Consider the following 22,677-nt stretch of genomic DNA (forward strand, 5'->3'; position numbering starts at 1 on the left):
AATGGAAGTGTCACAATGAAAGCGAGAGGGGAGATGAGACTGTGGTAACACTAAATTATTAGCCATGCAGGAATGCAGATGGATGACTAGTTTTCTGGTTGATACCCATCTTGCATTTCACATGCAGGTGGCCCAGCAGAGTGGTTACAAAGGGTGCTCAGAACCTACTCTTCAGAAGACAATCTTAATTCATTTCTAAACACAGGTGGGCTACTGGTTGTGTTTTTCAATTCAGTTTTTCAGCTGTGTAGTTTGTGGAAATTTCTCTCAAGTTTGGGCAATGGGCTGTCAGTCATATTTCCCATAATTTTTTCAGTGTCTCTCAGGGTATTTTATTCAGAAGCTTAGAGAGGTTATGTAGGGACCATTCAAACCCTACTCAACACGTTATTTTTAATAAAGGCTTCTCGTTAGTATCTGGACTCAACTGCAAGAATTAACTCCAGGGACTTCCCTGGTGGTGCAGTGGTTAAAAATCCACCTGCCAATGCAGGGGACATGTGTTCAATCGCTGGTCTGGGAAGATCCCACATGTCGTGGAGCAACTAAGCCCATGTGTCACAACTACTGAGCCTGTGCTCTAGAGCCCACGAGCCACAACTACTGAGCCCGTGTGCCACAACTACTGAAGCCCATGTGCCTAGAGCCAGTGCTCTGCAACAAGAGAAACCACCGCAATGAGAAACCCTTATACCACAACGTAGAGTAGCCCCTGTTCGCCACAACTAGAGAAAGCCTGCCCGCAGTGATGAAAACCCAATGCAGCCAAAAATAAATTAAAAAAAAGAAAAAGACCTAAATGTAAGACAGGAAACTATAAAACTCTTAGAGGAAAACATAGGAAGAACACTCTTTGACATAAATCACAGCAAGATCCTTTTTAACCCACCTCCTAGAGTAATGGAAATAAAAACAAAAATAAATAAATGGGACCTATTGAAACTTAAATGCTTTTGCACAGCAAATGAAACTATAAACAAGATGAAAAGACAACTCTCAGAATGGGAGAAAATATTTTCAAATGAATCAACAGACAAAGGATTAATCTCCAAAATACATAAACAGCTCATGCAGCTCAATATTAAGAAAACAAACAACTCAATCAGAAAATGGGCAGAAGACCTAAATAGACATTTCTCCAAAGAAGACATACAGATGACCAAGAGGCACATGAAAAGATGCTCAACATCACTAATTGTTAGAGAAATGCAAATCAAAACTACAGTGAGGTATCACCTCACAGTGGTTAGAATGGGCATTCAGAAAATCTACAAACAACAAATGCTGGAGAAGGTGTGGAGAAACGGGAACCTTCTTGCACTGTTGGTGGGAATGTAAATTGATACAGCCACCATGGAGAACAGTTTGGACGTTCCTTAAAAAACTGAAAATAGAATTACCATATGACCCAGCAATCCCACTACTGGGCATATACCCAGGGAAAACCATAATTCAAAAAGACACATGCACCCCAGTGTTCATTGCAGCACTGTTTACAATAGCCAGGTCATGGAAGCTACCTAAATGCCCATCAACAGACGAATGGATAAAGAAGATGTGGTGCATATATACAATGGAATATTACTCAGCCATAAAAAGGAATGAAATTGGGTCATTTGTAGAGACCTGGATGGACCTAGAGACTGTCATACAGAATGAAGTAAGTCAGAAAGAGAAAAACAAATATTGTATATTAAAACATATATATGGAATCTAGAAAAATGGTACAGATGAACCAGTTTGCAAGGCAGAAATAGAGACACAGATGTAGAGAAAAAATGTATGGACACCAAGTGGGGAAAGTGGGGGGCGGGGGGTGGTGGTGGGATGAATTGGAAGATTGAGATTGACATGTATACACTAATTTGTATAAAATAGATAACTAATAAGAACCTGCTGTACAGCACAAGGAACTCCACTTCACTGTACAGTAGAAACTAACACAACATTGTAAAACAACTATACCTCAACAACAAAAATAAATAAATAAAAAATAAAACAAAAAAAAGTGCTGAAACAAAAAAGAACATCAATGGAGAATTCTATATCCATCAAAACTTTCCCTCAAAAATGAGGCAGAAATTTAGACATTCCTAGCTAAATAAAAGGGATTTCGTTACCTGAAATGAGGGAGTTCATTACCTTCCCTAAAAGAAATGCTAAAAGGAGTCCTATAGGTTGAAATGAAAGGATCCTAGATAGTAACTCGAACCCATATGAAGAATGTAAAGATCTCCAATAAAGATAAATATGTGGTCAAAAAAAAAAAAAAGTAAGTATAAGGGAGGATGCTGTGTAGGTTATATGCAGAGACTAAGCCGTTTTTATAAGGAACTTGAGCATTTTTGGATTTTGGTATCCATGTGGGTCCTGAAACACAATTCCAATGGATACCAAGGGGAAACTGTATAAACAATTATTAAGCCCTTTGAACTGTATTTCACGCAGGCTCAGCGGCCATGGCCCACGGGCCCAGCCTCTGTGCGGCACGTGGGATCCTCCCGGACCGGGGCACGAACCCACGTCCCCCGCATTGGCAGGCGGAACCCCAACCACTGCGCCACCAGGGAAGCCCTGAACTGTATTTTTAAAATGTTTGTTTTATTGTATGTAAATAATACCACAAAAAAGAAAAAATAAATCTCAATAATCATTAAAAAAAAAAAAAAAGAATTAACTCCAAAGCCAAGAAGAGAGCAGAATAGGGAATGCGCGGGCTGGAAAAGTGCAGTCCACTCCTCCCGGGTTTACACGTCTCAACACCTGTTAAATGGAGAAACTATGACGCATGAATACAGACTCTAACCCTCCAGCGTTTGTCCTGCCCACCCTTGAAAGGATGATTCCGGGAACACCAGACTAGGATTTATGCCTGAAAACTGATTGGTAATCAAATCCAAAATAAAAACAAATATAAATGTAAAGGTTCAAGTGTGAGCTAAGACCTCTAGACTCTGGGTCTAGCTCTGTTCCTATCTGCCTGTAGGACTTGGAGAAAATTCCTTGACTCTAAGCCTTGGGGTCACTCATTCATTTAAAGAGTTGCTGCTCTAAATGAGAGGTTCTCAAGTAGAAAAGATGTTACTAATAGGACGGTACCACATACATGATGTCTGTGGAGGCAGATAAACAACTGACAACCCTGAGATCTCTGCCCAAAGTGCAGCCAGGTCTAAAACCCTGCGGTTTTATGAAAACCAAATTTGGCCAATGAGAAAGTGAAGTTCTGGGTGATATTTGGTCCTACATCCTGCCGTCCCATAACTTCCCTGAACTGCCAGGAAATGCTCTTGCCAAGATCTCTGGAATGGCCTAGCCCAAGGTTGCTTTAGGGCTGGTGTGTGCTTTCCAAAGTGGTAATATTCCTTACGTTGCCAAACCAGTTGTGCTGGATTCAAACAATGAGAAATGATAAACGTAAAACCCATTAAACCAAAGCAGGCATGAAGTAGTTTAGGCAAATGTGTATTGCACAAAATAGTGTTACCTTATTTTTTTCTTTCTTTCCAGCAGAGTGGGAAGGGGAGAGAAAATCTAGAGCTCTTGTATTTCGACCTGAAGGGGGGACATTGCACCCTCTAATGGTGCCTTTACTGTGTCTCCCATTTCTATAAAACAGCACAGGACTACCTCATAGGGCTGTGCATTCATACAGACTTTAATGTGAATGGCATTCTCCAGATTATAGGCTGCACATCCTAGACAACCATACACAACAAATCTGTACATACACATGTGAACATATGTATGGACATAGCCAACATATACACATATCCGTACAAGTACACTAAACATATACACACATACCAAGGTACATATACACACAGTACATACTACAAATATACCTATACAAACAGTAATGCATGCATGCAAACACAAGTACAGCATACATCATATGTACAATATGTGTATACCTAACATACACACATTTACATACATATATGTGGAACATATATATGGACATAACCAACATATCCATATACATACACTAAGCATATACACACATACCCAGACAGTTATACACACAGCACAAATAATAATATACCCATACATGAAGGTTGATGCATACATGCAAATACATAATACAGCATATAAACAATACACATATACCTAACATATACACATTCACATGCATAAAAGTGTAAGTGCATCCACACATGTGCACACACATATATGCTCAAACATATACATTCACAATAAGCATGTATATACATACACATGTATGTACCACAAGCACATATACAAACATATATACAAAGTTATGCCTCTGTACATACATACACATGCTGATTCCCTGATACATTATAATTAATCTATGAGAACAATAGTAACTTTATGGATTACTTTTTATGGGCCAGGCACCTTTCAAAATGATTCACATGGGTTAACTCATTTAAACCTCAAATAACTCAATGAGCTCTTATTTTTATCCCCATTTTACATGAACCAACTGCGGCGAAGGAAGTTTTAGTAACTTGCCTACGTTCATAGAGCAAGTAAGAATCAGAACCATGGCTTCAATAGGGTCCATACTCACAGCTATACGAAAGCTAATCAGTTATAGTTAAGGTATTAGGGAGCATTTCTGTGGAGAGAAGTATGTTATCTTAGTTAAAAATGGTATGTGATAATGTCTGTAAGCCCATAAAGTTAGACTGCAATGGCCTCTCACCTGCCCTTTGAAAATGTTTTATTCCTTTCCTGATGCTTTCTCTGTATCCACATCTTCCCTTACCATCCTCACCTCTACCCTCCTACACACACACACACACACACACACACACACACACACACACACACACACTCATTTTGGCAGTCTTCCAGATCTTCACCTTATATATCCACACATATGTTAAGTGTAGTTATTTATCATTATATCTAACATTTATAGAGGGCCTAATATATAGAAGATGCTTTTCCTATATTTCTATACTATTTAATTCCCATAGCATCCCTGAAAGTTATTTAGTATTGTTCCTATTTTATAAGAAGAAACTAAAGCACAGAGAGAAAGAAGTTTGCTCAAGGACCTGCAACTAGTAAATAGCAGAGCAGGAATGAAAACCAAGCGTTCTGGCTCCAAATCTCATGCTGTCTTCCCTGTATCACCCTGCTTATCTCTTTTCATTCCATAAAAATTCCTACCATTTCCATGCACAGATCACAGAAATTGTGAAGGATGAAATCTAGTGAGCCAAAAGATTTTAAGATTTTTGAAATATAATTGCTGGATTCAGTTGCAAATAATAAAAATCACTGTGGCCATGTTAGGGAGAAAGAAGTTTCATACAGGTGATTGGATGCTTACAAAATTACCAAAGGCCTGGCACCTGGGCAGGGCCTGATCTCCAAATACCACCGCAAAATGGGCCTGCCCGTGCAACTTCTACCTCTGCCCCAGGCAGGAATCTGGAATGAGGACGGTGGTGATCTGCTGCTGGCTGCCAGGTCCCACCACACCTGCTGTGACCTGCACATCAGAGGCCTCTTTAGGATGGTTGGCCCAGAGCAAAGCCATGCCTGCTGGGCTCTCATGAGCAAAATAGAAGCCTCCTGTATCACCACCGTTCTCCCCACGGAGCTGATGTCTGAATTTAAGTCTCCTTGAAGTGCACTCAGTTGATGGAACCCAAATCATATCCAAATCCCTACTGCATGGAAGACTGGGAAAGAAAGTTGATAGTTTTCCAGCTGCAGTACAACAAGGCACACAAGAAAGGCTGGAACAGATGTTGAGAGACACAGTTCCTACCCCATCCTTTTTAACAGAAAGAAAGTGAGTCTCTAAAAGAGGAGTTTTTGAAAGTGTACATATTCAAGAGAGCCTCTCAGTCAGCCAGCAAATAGCCCATAAAGGAAAGCACCCGCTCTGTCCATTGGTAAAGCCAATCCTTTGTGCTAAAGAACCAACTTTGTCCTGGGAGCTTTGAAATATTTCACTGGTGACAAGGAGGACCTTCAAAGATTACTACCCATTAAAGGTATGACCAGAGCAGGGGATGATGGGATGACTTCCTTCTGGCCTCAGACTTTGGGAGTATCTTTCCCAAGCCTGAGAGAGGACAGACGGTGCTAAGTTGCCCCTCAGCAGGCTGCAAGAGGTAAAGCACTTCCCGAGAGCTGCCATTTGCTGGTCTCTCACCACCTGGATCTGTCCAACCCATGGCATTTCCATCTGGCACACTGAGGACTTGGCAGGGAGAGAAGCTACCCCAGTCCAACCCAGGCAAAATGAAACACTTCCTTCTAATTCTGAGGCCAAAATATTAAAAGGTTGCAATGATTCCCTGCTTCCAAAATCACCTTGATTTTAATCAGTCTGTATTTGCCTGCCTTTAGGTTAGAGGGGCTGCAAACCAGATGGGACCAAGTCAACACAACCAACCAGTTTTTTGAATACAAGACTGAATTTTTTGAGAGTAACTGTGGTTCAGGCATCCAAAATACAGCTGGATGGCCATCGTGGACATGGGTTCAGACATGTTCCTTTATTACTGAGAACCTGAGTTTTCTAAACTGTATAAAAGACTTAAGGACACCATCAGCCATTTTCAAAATACCTGCTAGCAGCTGCCAACTGCAACTTTATGCTTTCAAGGTCTCTTCTTGTAACCATGAAAATTTTTTCTTATTTTTTTAATTTTACTTTTGGCTGCATTGGGTCTTTGCTGCTGCGTGCGGGCTTTCTCTAGTTGTGGCGAGCGGGGGCTACTCTTCTGTGCGGTGAGCGGGCTTCTCATTGTGATGGCTTCTCTGTTGCAGAGCACAGGCTCTAGGCGCACGGGCTTCAGTAGTTGTGGCACGTGGGCTCAGTAGTTGTGGCGCATGGGTTTAGTTGCTCCGAGGCATATGGGAGCTTCCTGGACCAGGGATCGAACCCGTGTGCCCCTGCATTGGCAGGCAGATTCTTAACCACTGCGCCACCAGGGAAGTCCCCTTTTTTTTTTACTACATTGGTGGCAAAGAAGAGAGTTCAAGCTATAGCCTCCCAGCAGAAGGCACTAAATTCTTTAGCCAGAATAGAATTAGCTAATAAAATTGCTTTTTAAAAAGGGGAAAAAGAAGGTGAATTTTTTTTAAAAAAGGAAAAAAAATTATTTTTGAATGTCTTCCATGGACCAGATGCCATTCTAGGCACTCTATGTTTTACTTGATAAATCCTCACACCAAATCTATCAAACAATTCTCACTCTCTCCATTTTCCACTATTAAGTAATTTGCTTCAGGGACACAACTACTGAGCTATGGAGCTGGGGTTTGGACTTAAATCTCTGATTCCATAGCCTTTGTGGCTCCTAGTACATTGGTATTTTTCAGCCCTTTTTAGCCATGTCCTACCCACAAAGCTTTGCTAAGCATTCCCTTTGGTAGCTTATATCACAAAAATAATAGGCACTCTTTTTACTTTCCAAATATGAGTTATTATAGTTCATTGTCAAATATAGAATTATTGTATGGTCGTATTTATTCTTTCAAAATGCACATGCATCCCAACTTCTCTGCAGGTCATAATGATACACCATTTCCCTCACCATTGCTATTGTGCCTTAAAGGATTAAAATAACATCAACCAAAGAAGAATAACTGAAAAGAAAGTGGAGGAAATTTCTAAACAATGTAAAGAGTCATGAAGTTTATAGACACAATCACCTTAGAATAAGATATCCCAAATTCAAGTTTCGACCTCTTGGGAGTTGGCGTCTTCATTTACACATTTGTGATATCCCACATACTTTAAGGAGTTGTGAAGATGAATTATAAATTTTATGCTATGCAAAATGCTTTGTAAGTTGAAAGACTGTACAAAAGAAGATAAAGTGTTCTTTTTGGATACTAAGACATCTGTAACCAAATTGATCCCTATGACTTGAATAAACCAATACTCATATTAGAAAGCAAGTGCTTTCTTCCTTAGGTACAGGTGAGCATAACACTCTGAAAGAAATCTGGCTCAGATGTCTATGGACATAAATTTCTAGAGAATGGAGATTTTTGTTTTATTTTGTTTTGTTTGTATATTGGACCCAGGAAGTATGGCCTCTAGTGAAAGACAGAAGACACATTTTGGAGTCAGAAATCCTGGATCTGCACATAGTTTCTCCACACACGTTTTGAACAACATTAAACAAACTCGTTCTCTCCGAACCTCATTTCCTTATCTTGAAAATTATGCATTTACCTACATCACAAGCCTATGGTAAAAATATGGGAGACAAAGTATATGAAAGTTCTATACATGCATAATAATTATTACATTACATTCAATATATCAGCATCCCTGAATCGACCACGCATCAGAGAAAACACCAAGTTATCTTTTGATAAAGTTAATTTTTATTTAAAAAATAAATGTTATATATCCGTGTTGTTTCTAAAGAAAGAAAAAATATCTAACCCACCCAACCAAGTGTATAATGCTTTTTGATGGCGATCAAACATTTCAGTTACCACATATTCTTCCCTGAAATAGTAAGATGAAGTTCTTGTATCGCTTTAGTTTCATTTTTGTACATTTACATCCCGATACTATTTACTGAGCGAAGATATAACTTTCCTGATATTACATGTAGCCCTATTCAGCAGGGTCAGTAGCAAGAGCCGACTCTCCGCAGCGCCACCTAGTGAGTTGGGACGCACGTGCACACCAAGCCCCTACAACCAGTGTGGTCATTGCTGTTTCCTCAAGTTTCTCAAACACTTACACAATCTTATACTGGCTTTTAAAAGGTACACTACACATTGAGGTATATTAAAGTGAGAAAGCTGATTTTATTTATCCACTTAATATATATTAAATGTGTAAAAAAAAGTATTGATTTCTTTTAAAAATATTTAAAGAAAATACTTTTAACGGACCCTGCACCCTTAGAATATGAGAAAAGCATGCTTCTAAAAGTATTTAAAATCCTCTTTATACACATAAATCTAGGAATATTTGTGGGGAAATTAGCATTAATATTAATCATGAGGATTTTAGCAAATACTTTCTCCCCAAATGGCAAAAATTATATCCTTAGTCACCAATAAGATACGAAATGTGTTTTAGGAAGTGACAAAAAATATAAGGAAGATGCATATAACTTGATGGGGCGGATGGATACTGATACAAAAAAATATCTGAATAGTCATGAAGTGTCAAAGGTAAAAACGCACACGCGCACACACACAAAACTTCAAGCTGTGTGATGTACTTTTTCTGGGGTTACAAATGCAATTGAGAGTCACCTTTATCTAGAAGAGGTGGTAGGGTAAAGAGAACTATGTCCTGAAAGACCTGGGTAATTTGCCAATACCTGCCCTGGGCTGATTCTTTTTAATTCAAAAAGATAATAGATTCATGACAGTCCCTGGAAAATTATCATGCAGTATCCTAGGAAACAGATGTCCATCAAACTCCATTCCATAGCTAACACGAGAATTCAGAGATTGCGTTTTTATTCTCTTCCAATAATTTTTAAGTCTGAAATATTTCGAACATATGGAAAAGTGTAAAGAATAATAAGCACATAGGAACCCATGTGAACCAATGTTAACACACTGCCCAATGTGTTCCAAATATTGTGTTTGTTTCTTTCTTTTATTTTAAGGAATATTGCATAAAGTGTTGAAGTCCTCTATTACCTCCTCTCCAATCCCATTTCCTTTCTTCCGACTCAGAAGTAATTGCAATCCTGAGATTAGTGCATATTCTAATAATATTAGAATTAATGCTGACAGTTCTCTAATAATATAAAAAGTACCTGGTGAGAATAGTCAAAGACAGCATGTGTTGCTTTTGTTTGTTTATTTTACTTTACAGCCCACATAGACCTGCTTAAAATCTACCCCAGTGTGGGGAAAAAATCAACTTTCAAAATTAAAACAAGTCAGTGTCTGTTAAATATGATGGCATTCTTTTCAGCCTGGGATAATTTTTTTTTCTCCAGGCACAGCATCTTAGCCAAGGGACTCAATACTGTCTAATTTCTTTTGTTCTAACAGCTTTCTTTGCAATACTTCCCCCGTCCCTTATGTAGTATTCATTATCCAGAACGTTCAAGCTCGTATTAGCAGTTTCCATCATCAACCAGTGGGATTTCTGAAAATGATAGCAGCATTTCAAATCAGTCTGCAGTCCTTTGCTGATACTGGCCACGCAGTGTCACTAAACGTTTGGGCTGCAGCTCGCCATCTTTGGAGCTGCACTTCCTGAAGGCTCTACCGTCTTAGAGCTATTTTCATCACCTCTATTGTTTTATCAAACGAATCACAAAATCTCTCTTCATTCATTTCCTTTCTGAGATAACTTCTGAAAGCATTATAATAGAATAAACTTTGAAAATCTTATGTTGCCTCTTGTTTCAAATTGTTTTCATCATAACCCGAGCAAGAATTTTGCAATCAAATCTTCCTGGCTAGAGGTGTGAAATATGTAACACAACCAAACAGAAATACGTAGGGGTGCTGACCATCTGGTTTTGCCTTCACTGGGGACCAGGGTCTTGGCCTGCTACCAAATTCCCCATGTTTTTATATATAATAATACCAAGATGGAGTAACTTTAACTTCAGAACTTTATGGAGACGAAAGGAATTGTCAGAATGACTGAATTCACATTTGCTATGAAATCTTATAAACAAGTTACTATGCATATTTATACGTAACAACACTTAGAGTTTAGCAACTGGTAATAAACTTTGACAGCTACAGCTAAGGGAACAGTTGTGGTGGTCATTATTCGACCTCTGTGGGGCTCTCCATCATTATTCTTTCCCTGCATGGTCTTAAATCCGAAGCATTCTTGCTCTCACAGATTATTTGCAGCCTTCTATCATTTCCCCTGGGAGACTGCAAAATGCCGCCCCTCTCCCTCTCTGCCTCTGCACCCAGAGCCTGGTGTCTGCGGAGCAGCTTCTCTGCAGCTCTGAGATACATCTGAGCACGGGGCCATTGGAGGGGGACTGGAAGCGGTGCCTTCCGTAGTAATGGAGCTACAAATGGATCCTACATTTGCATCGTACTGCGATACATTCTGTGCAACATCAGTAGATATTCTCCAACCTCTTCATAAAAGTAACCTAGAAGTAACCAGGGCATTAAGATTGAAGTACCTTCTTGCCCAGTCAATGGACTTAAGGTGTCCTTTGACAGTCATAGGGAACCATCAGAAACGATTGATCTGTTTTGACCTTCTTGTCCTAAAATACCCTGACTTGTAGAGCAGAATCTTGGCCACAAAAATGAGCTGAAAATCATCAATACCATTATAAGAGTATCTTCATGGCCCTCTCTAGATACAAGAAAGGGACAGCAGCAGAAATGGAGATTCACTGACTCAAGTAGTAGAAAAGGAAACGGAGATATTATGGTCAGATCCTATCTATATTTCAATTCTACTTCTTTCACAAACCCTGAATCTCTCATCCTACTAGTTAATGTCTTCCTTCTTTGAACTCCTGCTGCATTTCATCTCTACCATGTATTATCACATGGCTATACGCTAAACTGTATACTCGGCCATTGGTCCATGTCTTAGGCTTGACTCTGCAATCTATATTTGAGAGCAAGTGCTCCCCAATACACGTGAGTCCCTCTCAGCCTCTACCCTATTTCTAGGCACATGTCACATGCTCCATAAATACTACTGTTTAATAACAGAGCAGTCATGATTCACAAAGGACATGACTCACTAGGATATACTTGGTATAGCAGCCTTCCCAAAATAAGAGCTAACATGCCACAAAACCAGAGCCATTGTCATGCACTTCTTGAAATGGAGTAGGTATGGGATGAAAGTTGCACAGTAACCAGTAGACTGTTCCTCTGATCCCACTGCTAGTTAAGACCTGCTCTGCAGCTGTTGGTACTGGTATAAGTTAGTACTGGTCTAAGTGCAGAGCAGATCTGTATGACACCAACGTCACAGTGGATATCACATCATCACTGCCAATCTCCGCATTAGAATGCCAACATCTTGCATCATCCTTGCCTTCCCTCAAGTCATGCCGTGAGCCCTAATCAGGAGTCTGCTTCATGGTGGATGTTCAAGGCAGATCACCCAACGTTCTGCTTTGGGGTGAAGAAGGGCTGACTCTAGATCATTTTCTCTCTTTCATAGATTACTTTGCAACTGCTGAAAAAGAACTGAGTTGTGAGGCCAATTGTGATAGAATGCTATTAGATCTGTGACCCTAACAGAGAGGAAAAGAGACTTGTGTGATCTGCTGTGCCAATGAAGCACGAAATGAGAGTCGTTTCATTTTTTTCCTACATAACCCTAGAGCAAAAGTAAACCAACTGCTGGTTCTAACCCCCAAACCAAATGCCATTAGTATATAGAATCTCCCTCTTCAATGAATCTATAGCTCCTTCTCTCTATAACAACACCCTAACACTATCCAAGTAACATCTACTTAAAATTAAACCAGAATGCAGACTCTAACACAACAATTAGATCTCGATTTATTCATTCAGTCTGCAGACAATGCTTGGTACATGTATAAAGTCACTCGTGAATCCTATCTATTTCTCAGCCCCTAAGATGTATGGTCCATCTTGAGAATGACACGACTCATTTGACAAGGAAGTATTGGCTAAAAATGGGAATTGTCTTGAGTCACTATATTAATTCACTTAAAAGTAAACTCTATAAGTGGCATGGACATATATACACTACCAAACGTAAAATAGATAGCTAATGGGAAGCAGCCGCATAGCACAGGGAGATCAGCTTGGTGCTTTGTGTCCACCTAGAGGGGTGGGATAGGGAGGGTGGGAGGGAGGGAGACGCAAGAGGGAAGAGATATGGGAACATATGTATATGTATAACTGATTCACTTTGTTATAAAGCAGAAACTAACACACCATTGTAAAGCAATTATACTCCAATAAAGATGTTAAAAAAAAAAAAGTAAACTCTATAAAGAAAAGGATCTCGTTTGTGTTGTTTTGTTTTATCCCCAGGGCCTAGAAGGGTGAGTATCATAACAGGTATTAACTAGATAACTGTTAAATGTTACATGAATTCGTGTAATTTAATTTCATTTTTCACGTATTTATCGTTTCTTTCTCCACTTCACTCAGCTTTTCCTACATCTGAGTCCTACCTGGAAGGTGGTCGGTCACATCTTAGGCTCACACTTCAATGCTCTGACTCAGTAATTAATGTGGGAGTTTGGAGCATCGTGCTAGAGCCCAAAAGGAGGCTGTTTGGGTGTAGTGATTAGAGGAATTTCTTATGGCCCTCAAAATATCCTGTATGGGTGTCCTCCAAGTGACATCACAGTCTTTCCATTTAAAAGTTAACTTCAACAAGTGGTGGACAAAGCAAACCCTAGCCAAACAATGAGAACACAGAAGAAAATGGATCCAGAAAAAAAAAATATGCCATGAGACATCACACATGACTTTGCCTGGTTAGTCCCATAGACATTCGGAGGAAGGGGTGTGGAAGTGAGGAGTGAAGTAAAGGATGAGGGAAGGGAGACTTTGCCAGCAATCTTGGATATGCAGCTTCAGACTTAATTGAAATGGAAAGTTTAGGACTAAAAACCCCTTGAGCATCTTTGAAACAAGAAAGGACACTGAAGAACATTTAAATCATCTTTCCCTCGCAAAACAAACCAAAGTGTTGAGACATTTTTATGCCACATAATGGAAAGTCAGGTTTCAACCTTGCAGAAGAATAGGTGATTTTAAATTGCAAAATAGAGTGTGGGAATTAATAGTACCATTAACATTTAAAAATGCTGTCCTGAGCAGTGCACTAGGAAATTATAACAATGTGAATCTCCTGTATTTAACAGCTCACTGCTTCTGTACACCCTGCTCTCAGAACAAACACGCCAAACTGAAGAGGGGGCACATTGGCCCTTTGTCATTATGACAGCCACAAGCAATAGGCTTTTTCCAATAGCCCCTATACAACCTTAATAGTAACTGTGGTCCTCCCCCAGTTTTCCTCCCACACTACTTCCTCCTATGTCTTCTAAAACAAAGACCACAGCAGGACTTAAATATGAAATCTTTCAGAGATACCCACATTTTTTCTCTTTCAAGAACATAACAAGACATTGCAATCAATTTCAATCTGTTTACATTACTCCATTGAGTTATACCTTTGGTCCTCAAGGGCAATCAAATCCAATCTGTTAGCGAGTTGTTAATATTTAGATATAAGGAAAATATCAAATCAAAATGTAAACAGAAATTTCAAATCTCACAGTGCAAGTAAAATTAAAAAGAAGGCATGGATGACTATATTCTTCTAATATTTTAGCTTTGAATTTTCATCACCAGCAGAATCACCGAGGCAGGGGAAAGGGAGTATGCCTACCTCGCAGGCTCAACTTACCGCATTTGTCTTTTTCTCTTTGTAGCATTAAGGACATGCTTGGTCAAGCAGCAAAAAGATGCACATTTAATCATGGCTCTACCACCGAACTGTTGCATGGCTTTGAGCAAGAAATTCTTGGAGCTTTGGTTCCCCCATTTATAACTCTATCCCAGATCCTTTCTTGAGTTCCAGATATGTAAATGCAACTGTCTTTCTGACATCTCCACCTTGACGATCTCAAAGCATCTCAATCTAACAAGAAACTAACCTGTGATCTCCCACCATGAAATTGGTTCTCTTCCATCATTCCTCACTCATCCACCTGAGCCAGCCAGGAATCTGAAACCCATGCCTGACATCACCCTCTCCTCTGATGTCCAATCTATGACCAAGTTTTGTTAAATTTAGACCTTTCATTTCTGCCCACCTCTGTCCATCTCCAGCACAGCACCACTCCCATTTAAGCCACCTTCACTCTCATCAGGACTACTGAGAGACTTCCTCACCAGTCTACCTCCATCTACTCTTTATCCTCTAATCATTTGTCTATCTTATCGGCATTCTTTTTAAAACGCAAATCTGATAATGTCACCCCTCCACCTAAAATATTTCAGTGACTTAGTCTAGCTATTTGGAAATCCAGCAACAGTCTCTGAACTCTTATCACACAATCCTTCTCTCAGTTGCTTGCCCCTCACACCACAGGGCCTTTGCACATGCTATTCCCCTGCCTGCCATACTGTCTCTTCTCCAGCCAACATCTAGTCTTCCATCAGACCTCATCTCGATTCTCCTCAGAGAAGCTACTCTCACCTCCATATTATGTCAATTCTTCTAATAATTCATGCTTATAGTATTCTTACAGTTGTAATTTTTTGTCTGTTTTGTGATCATTTGAATATTGCCAGCTTTCCCATTAGACCAGAAGCTCCATAAGGGCAGAAACCAAATCTCACTTTTCTCACGTGACATGTGCACAATAATTACTTGATGAACAATTGAATGCATGAATGAATATAAATAAATTAATAAAGCTATGAAATTAATAAAGCTCTGAACGCGAAAACCTACATCTATTATTTAACTTCTCTGTGCAATCGCTAGCTGCATTAAAATGAAGGAAAGCCATATAACTAAGTCCAAATTGGCCTAATATCAGATTTTACTGCTAGCATAAATAAATAGGTCTTGAAAAAGTTCCTATATATCTAAGCCTTGACAAGAAAGCAAACCGTCTATCAAGACACTGCAGGAAAGTTATACAGGAAGGGAATGTTCTGATGGAGATGTTGAAAACAGGGAAGAAAGACTGGTCCAGACAAATGCTGACAAAGAGAACAGCCTAGATAAAAAATATCTGAGGGGAAAGGGGCAAGGGGAATATGGTATGGAATACCCAAGAAGCATGAGCCACAGAAGGAGAAAAAGAGGTAGGAAATTATGAAATAGTAGAGCTGAGTCATGTATCACCATGAACAACCTCACCTCACACAGGATCTGATTGGTCAGGTGCCCTGTAAAATAGTCCAGTTCTAAAAATTGAATTTTTTTGCTTGGGACAGCAGTTTTACTGCGGTGTTTTCATCGTTGGCAGCCCGAAGGATATTAGAGCAATGATCGTCTCCTGCCAACAGTGTGCTATTTTGTTGGCTGCGCTGATGGCAAAACAGTTTGCTTCTGGCTGTAAACGAGTTTCTTGATTACCTGCATTAAAACCCTCGCTGCGGGTTCTATGGACAGATTCTGGGAAAGGACAGCATCAGAGGAACTTCAGAAGCTACCAAGAGAGCCTAATACACACACACACACACACACACACACACACACACACACACACACGGACCTCTTAAGCACAACACAGAGGTAATGTCTAGTGCCTTTTTCACTGGACTAAAAAGAAGAGAGAAACATGTCACCCTTTATAAGAATAGGCACCTTTTGTGGAAAACCCTTTCCCAGCACTGCATCTACACAGCCAAACCTCTAAGGGGCTCTGTGATTGGCTCAAGACCCCACTCAAGTTTTTACATCTCCAATCCTCCAAATATTTTAGGGGATAGTTGCTATTCCCCCTCCTTGGTGACAAGTACAATAAGCCCCCAAACTTGTGGCCTTCCCATAAGTTTTAAGCTCTTAAGCTGACAATCGGGACCTAGACCTTTCTCAAGGGAGTTCCCAACCTGGCAGGTGGGCCAAGCAGCAGACTCAGGGCAGCACCTCGTCAGCCACTCCCTCCAGCCTTCTCGGCTCCTGGCCTTTTGCCGAGAGGTGGGATTCCACAGTTTTGGTGTATCAGAGCCCCAGAAGGCTTCTGCTGAGCCCTCTCCTTAACAACTATGCCATCCAAGACACAACTCTTGAAGGGAACTTGGTCTGGATCTCTTAGGGTTGGATTAGGGACCCTAGTTTCTGAAACAGTTCATGTCCTTCAAGTCTTTGGGGCTTGGGGGAAGACACAGGTGTGCAAACTTTTCCTCAGCTCCAGCTGGTTTCCATATCAAGAGAATCTCTACTAGTATTCAGAGAAGAACCCATAATTCTCTCCTGGCAAATTCAAACTCAGGTCTTTTGGGGAGCTGATCCCCAAATCCCTCCCATATGTTCTTCCAATAAGACATTGGGATGCATTTGAGAATTAGGGTCAGGAAAAGAGTTTCCTAATATTGCCATTCAAGCTAATCTCCAAAACTATAGAGAAGATGCCATTATTTTTTTTAAGGAATCATAGATTTAAGATGAAAATCATGTCTCTCCAACCACATACCGTGAAGGAAACATTATCTCAGAAAAAATGTTTGAGCAGAGGAAATAGGAAAAATATAAATTCCTTTTAGTACCCAGATGAATCTCTGGCAAGGTATTGTGTTTAGTCCTTAGTACCTGACTAATTTTCATCCCTGGGAAAAATCAAGAAGGGGATCTTCAGAATACAGAATTGCCTCTATTCTTAAGTGACCCACCAAACCTTTCCAGTGATTGAGAACAATATATGTGTTAGATTTAAGACAGCTATAAAAGTTGCCTAATAAACCCGATTACAAAATAATGGGAACATTAACCATACAAAATAAACCAAAGAGACTTGGTTCACATTCAGTAACTTCTAAGCTTGGTTATTAATACAAATTTTACATCCAGTCCTAGTTTACATTGAGAGGAGAAGCTATTATATTTCTATTTCATGAAAGCATGACCTGGACCATGGGAAGAAAACAAAAGGAACAGGAGGCAGAGGGAATGTTGCCTGACTCTAAAAGCTCCCAATATAATGCTAAGGAGCAAGGCATCACCCCTATGATTGATCTTTCATGCCCTCAAAAACCATCCTAAAATCTTCTAAACTGTTTGAAAAAATTTCCCCAAAAGTAGAAATAATATACTGATTGTTTATCTTGCGATCCTAGACTTATACCTTTGACTATATAAACTATGTATGAATGCCACACCAAGTGTAGGCTATAATTCACACAATTATGGTTTCTTAAGCCTACATCGAGATATAAGAGGTAAATCACTGCAGAGTTCTTTCATTTTTTTTCCCTAATATCAAACAATGACATCGAGAAGCATATGAAATGACTGTTCAAACTAGAGAAACGTTCAGTACCTCATCCTCCATGTTTCTGCTCTGAATGAAGACAGTTCTTAAAAACTCACAATAATTACTGTGTACTTAACAGCTTCTTAAGTAGCCTCTGAACATGTGAGTATAATTCTTTTCCAGTGCTTTCTACGGTAGAAAAAGAATCAAGTTGTTAAGAAATTAAATGACCCTACCTACCCAGTCCATGAAATTATACATACAGACGATGTATACAGGACACAGTTCCTCACGAAATGTTATTTACTCACACCCTGATGGCAGCTCAGCCTATTGGCTCCATGGCTCCAGATAAAGGATAGGAGGCTCAGATTCTAGTTAAAAGTAATGTCAATTTAAAATTTTTCCGTTACTGCAGAAGAGGATCCATTCTATGTCCAAGTGAGAGAAGAAAATCATCAAACTCAAAATAAAAATTTACCTCCCGGGCTTCCCTGGTGGCGAAGTGGTTGAGAGTCCGCCTTCCGATGCAGGAGACACGGGTTCGTGCCCCGGTCTGGGAAGATCCCACATGCCGCGGAGCGGCTGGGCCCGTGAGCCATGGCCGCTGAGCCTGCGCGTCCGGAGCCTCTGCTCCATGACGGGAGAGGCCACAACAGTGAAAGGCCCGCGTACCGCAAAAAAAAATTTACCTCCTTACCCAAGTCCCCGCCCCTCGTGACATATGCAGGCATTCTTGCCCTTTGACCACAATTCTCCTTAGTTGTTTCCAGAAGTTTACAGACTGTCTGAAGCCCGCACGTCACATACGCCCATTTCTGGCTCCTTCGGCTTCACCTTATTCTCCGCACACGCAATGGTGTTCAGGTATTTCCTTAATGTCTGGGCAGCTGCAGCAGGACCCCGCCATGTACCCTGAGGTATTGGGGCTTCAGCCATAATCCTTTAATGGGGTGGGTCCCTGCAGTCTTCACTGCTTTTCCTCTGTCCTTTCTCAAAAGTGTACATATTCATGTTCCTACACATACACCATAATATTTGTGTTAACAACGGTCAAGGAAAAGCAAACTCGGGTTCTTTCCAGCATAGGCCTGAAACTGGGACAGCAAGTATGAGCCCAGCTGCCCATCTTGCTCCCGTGGCCAACCTCAGTGGGCACTGCAAGTAATAAGGTGCGAAGTATGACCTTTGCAGAAAAGACCATGAATGGATGCAGCTCCCTCCACCTTTTTATGGAAAAATTAAAGGAAAACATTAACAGAAGAGGGTAAAGAACTTGAGGCTGCCTACAATTCAAAGCCCTATTTACTCAAAAGTCTGGCTAGATTTCTACAGATTTACTCAAAAGCCCAAATTCATTTGATGTTGTCACTGCAGGTGGGTCTAACTACTTGGATTATGATGATTTAAGGGACCGACTTTTTACAGGTTGGGAGAGTCACCAAAGATGGCCCTTCTCGGTTTTTTGTGTGACTTTAAGAAACTATAGTCACCACGCTGTACATTACATCCCAGAACTTACTCATCTCATACCTGGAAGTTTGTACCCTTTGATCACCTTCACCCATTCCCCCCACCCAACCCTTGCCCCCAGCAACCACCCATCTAGTCTCTGCTTAAAATATACTTGTTATATTCTTTCACTTTGAATGTTTCTGTAGCCCCATATTCAAGTTGTATCTCTTGTAAACAGCCTATATACAGGTGAATTTTGTTTTTTAATCCAGTCAAACAACCTTTATCTTCTAGTGTTTTATTTTTTCTTCTAGTGTTTTTAATCCAATTGCATTAGGTATAATTACTGATATATTTGGGTTTAAATCTACAAATTACTATTGTAGATTTTTTGGTCCCACCTATTATACATTTCTTCTTTCTCATCTTCTTGTCTTATTCTGTATCAAGTAGTATTTTATTATTCTATTTTCCCCTCTATTAGCTTCCCAGCTAGACAATACAATTCTTTTACTATCCTTGTAATGGTAACGATAGAAATTACAAATGCACTCTTGTTTTATTAAAATCTAATTTAAATTTGTGGTTTTATCCATTGTTGAACAATGCAAGGATCTTTGAACATATTAATGCCATTTACCCTTCTGTCTTTTGTACTATTGGTATCATGTATTTTAATTCTCTCTATATTTTAAACCCCACAAGTCCTTACTGCCTTGGTAGCTCTCTGATCTGTATGCATACACACCTACACACACACACACACACACACACACACTCAGCTTTTCTGGGGTTTTTTTTCCAATGGAAGAATTGGTCAGTAACCAGCTAGTCTCTCACTGTTGGATATGGAAATCCAAATAACTCTATCTTAAATGGGATTAGTAAACCATGATTTATCTGCTAATGTTTCTAAAGATCCCTTTTGTCAGATCCTTAAAATACAGTCATAGATTTCATATTTTCATCAGCAGTTGACTATGGTTTCTTTATTTAATTCAAGGATTAGAGAACTACAGCCCATGGACTGTCAGGCCTGTCGCCTGTTTCTCTAAATAAAGTTTTATTGGAAAACAATAGCCATACCCATTTGCATATTGCCTATGGCTATGTGTACACTACAGAGACCACATGGCACATAAAGCCAAAAATATTTACTATCTGACCCTTTACAGAAAAACTTTGCTGACGCCCTGATTTTGAAAATCAAGTCTTGTATTGATTCTTACCTCCATTATCTGTATTCCAACCTAATCTGGATATCTCTGGTAGATTAATATTCCAAAACTCAGGTCTAATCACACAGTGTTCGGCCTGATATGAGTTATTTGTATGAACTTATTTCATTTTCTTTCTAAAATATTTATAGTATTCCTTTTTGAAAGCAGGATTTGTCCATCATATTCTAAAGTTCCTTTTTACTATGCTACATGTGATAGGTGATACATAATCAATATTTGTTCATGTAATTGAATAACAAATTTATTCATTGTTAGAAGACATAAGATGTTCTTTTTTAGTCTACCGTCTGAATATTAATGTTAGGCATCTGAAATGATACATATTATTTCCAACTCACTTCACTGCAATTTCACTTGAAAATAATTCACCTCCCGTGGGCTGCTTCCCTCAATGCCATGCGTCATCCCCCCCCATAGAACCCAGTTTTATCCTTCTGTCCCAGTCTCTTACTCCCACTGGCCAGTTCAATTTGGAGCCCTCTTAGTCAATTAAACATTCCTCCTTCCGACCACATCCTTCTCAGTGTTCATGAGACGTGTTGTTATTTGTCTTGTCCTTTGGCTCAGAAGTTATGATTTATCAGATAAATCCTGCTCTGCTAAACTACAGTAAGAGCCAGCCAGCCCACTTCCCCACTCTCCCTTCTGGTCTAAAGACATAGGATTTAACTAGAAGCATAAGCGAAAATAAAACCTGAGCAACGTTTCTCCTTTCTCCTTTATTTTCCTGTTTAGAGACTCAAATCTCTAAAGAACAGTATAGATGACTCCTCTAGGTGACTCAGCAGATGTAGAGAAGTTTTGGGGTGGGCAGGACACTCTACAAGGCTACAATACACATCAAAACTTCATCTGAAAAGGTCCCCAAACCAACTTTTTCTACACCCCTTTTTTTTTATCACTGAGACATATTTAACTCAAGAGTTTTGCATAAATTGTCCTTTACAACATGGGTCTTCCTTGAAATGTTTAGCAGGTTGTATAAAAATGACTTCCTTAGTGATAAGTATGGGAAATTATAAGTAAAATAGGTTTTTCCACTGCAAGTTTCTCAGAGCCTTCACTATTCTAATGGGCACCGTGGATCTGGGAGGGATGGGCGGATACACAGCAAGTTACCTTCCCAAGCTCATTTCGCCTCACTTTTGGAGATCAGCTATTAGTGTCTTGATGGACCACCAGTGTTCCCTCTGAAAACAGTTTAGTAAATGCTGATAGAACTCCCAACTCCACCTAGGGCACTAAAGAAGATGTTTAACACCCAGCTGAACTGTCTTCCTCTCACTACTGCTCTCTATTGAAATACTATTGCACTGTCAACTTGAACTCAGCATTCGCACGGAAGCTGAAATTCTTACAGCACAGTATTCCCAGCAAGGACTAGGCTATCTTCCTATGAGCTTGCCGGGGGAGCTGTGAGGTCTAACATATCTCTTGATGGTGGCTTGAGTTTAATTGAATAAATCTGAAGTTAAACAGCCACAGCAACTGAAGAAAACCTAGTCTGTATTCTTTATACTTCTCTATATTATTATTTCATTTTATCTTGTATGTTTGGTTTGAAATCACTTTAAATGATATTCAGGGTCAAAAAGGAGAGTAAATTACAATTCTACCCCCCGATCCCTTACCTTATATTTATTTGCCTCTCCCCAACCTCTCCCTTGTCTGTTTTTTCCTTAAAAGAAAATAGTCCTGGGCTTTCCTGGTGGCGCAGTGGTTGAGAGTCCGCCTGACGATGCAGGGGACACGGGTTCGTGCCCCGGTCCGGGAAGATCCCACATGCCGCGGAGCGGCTGGGCCCGTGAGCCATGGCCGCTGAGCCTGCGCGTCCGGAGCCTGTGCTCTGCAACGGGAGAAACCCCAGCAGTGAGAGGCCCGCGTACCGCCAAAAAAAAAGAAAAAAAAAGAAAAAGAAAATAGTCCTGCCTGGTTTGCTATATGTTTCCTTTTCTTCTCTGGGTAAGATTATTAAATCATTTGGTTATTGGTTTATCACTTGGACCAGCTTGTTGTAGAAGCAATTTTTTCAAGCCTATTTCTCATCTCTAACACACTGAGGGAGACTGCAGGATTAGCTTATGAACAGATGCACACTGCAGCTTCCTCCGATAATGAAACCATAG

This window comes from Monodon monoceros, unplaced genomic scaffold (genome assembly GCF_005190385.1).
Source record: "Monodon monoceros isolate NGI ecotype Baffin Bay Population unplaced genomic scaffold, NGI_Narwhal_1 Super_Scaffold_19, whole genome shotgun sequence".
Lineage (NCBI taxonomy): Eukaryota > Metazoa > Chordata > Mammalia > Artiodactyla > Monodontidae > Monodon > Monodon monoceros.